The sequence below is a fragment of the Sciurus carolinensis genome, chromosome 3, assembly GCF_902686445.1.
Source record: "Sciurus carolinensis chromosome 3, mSciCar1.2, whole genome shotgun sequence".
Classification (NCBI taxonomy): domain Eukaryota; kingdom Metazoa; phylum Chordata; class Mammalia; order Rodentia; family Sciuridae; genus Sciurus; species Sciurus carolinensis.
In genome coordinates this window covers 75,457,795-75,459,411 of record NC_062215.1, presented here as the reverse complement: position 1 = coordinate 75,459,411, position 1,617 = coordinate 75,457,795, and positions in this window count along the sequence as shown.

The window sequence follows — 1,617 nt, the reverse complement described above, 5'->3', positions numbered from 1 at the left end:
GCACAGTGCTTGGACTCGGAGCAACCACTGGGGCTCTGGGCGGCTGCCCAGAGGAGGAACTGCCCAGCGAGCTCTTTGGACTCAGAGTGACCGCTTCTGAACACAGAGGTCTGCCCGGAGGAGGAGGAGGAGCAAGGTGGGTCGCTTGGACTTGGAGTGACTGCACCAGAGTTCCGGGCGGCTGCCCAGAGGAGGAGATAAGTGGTAAGTTGTTTGGACTCAAAGCGACCGCTCCTGAACACCAGGGGACTGCCTGGAGGAGGAGCATGGCAAGTCGCTTGGTCTCGGAGTGACTGCTCCTGAACACCCGGGGGGCTGCCCAGAGGAGGAGGAGGAGCACAACAGGTCACGTGGAATCGGAGTGACTGCCCAGGGCTATGGGCAGTTGTTGGGAGGAGGAGGCGCGCAGTGAGTTGCTTGGACTCCTAGCGACCACACCGGAACACCTGGCAGCTGCCCGGAGGAAGAGGCGTGCAGCGGGTCGCTGGGACTCAGAGAGACTGTACGGGCTCCAGGTGGCTGCTCAGAGGAGGGGCCACATAACCAGGCAATTAGGTGCAGAGCAGGGTCCCGGACCTTGGAGGCTTCTTGGGGAAGAGGCTGCACAGAGACAAGCTGAGGGACGGAGCGAAGTTTCCAGGACTGTAGGCAGATTCTCTGAGGAGAGCAGCCTAAGGAGACTCGTCTGCGAAGGGTGAGGCTCCCAGGCCCCAGGAGGTAGGTCCAGGCCCCTGGGAACATTGCAGAGGAAGGGAGCCCAGCCCAGGTGGTAGTTGTGGATTGAGGAAACCTCTAGGAGGGGAACTGGACCACTGAGACCTCCACACCAGGTGAGGCCTCCTGCTGGGTGAGGTTTTCCCACAAGGACGGTAAACAGAGTACACAGGACCCAAACAGGCCTTGACTCAGCCCGCAGCCTAGTTCCCTTTGGATGGCCATTGTCAACAAGTGGAGGCACCTCTGCCCACTATCAGGGAATATACTCCACCTGAAGGCCACCACCCCTAAAGAGGCAGCTTCCTTCGGGAGCACCGCATTATCAACTCACTCCAAGACTTCAGGCTTGATAAGAGGGTATTTACTAGAAATCTTCAGGTACATTATAATTCAATAGAGGAAATCTGCATATCTTAGCAGTCCACTAATACCTGAACAATATGAGAAAACAGGGAAGAAAATGCCCCAAACAAATCTAGATGTTAACATCAATAAAATCCAATGACAGCATGGCAGAAGAAATGACAGAAAGGGAATTCAGAATGTGCATAATTAAATGATCAGAGAAGCAAACGATGAGATGAAAGAGCAAATGCAGGCATTGAATGATCTCACCAATCTACAGTTAAAAGAACAAATACAGAAAGCAAAAGATCATTTCATAAAGAGTTAGAGTATTGAAAAAACAAACAGAAATCCTTGAAATGAAGAAAACAATAAATCAAAGTAAGAACTCCATAGAAAACATAACCAATAGGATAGAACACCTGGAAGACAGAACCTCAGATATGGAAGACAAAATATTTAACCTTGAAACAAAGTTGAACAAACAGAGAAGATGGTAAGAAATCATGAACAGAATTTCCAAGAACTAGGGATATCATGAAAAGGCCAAATCTA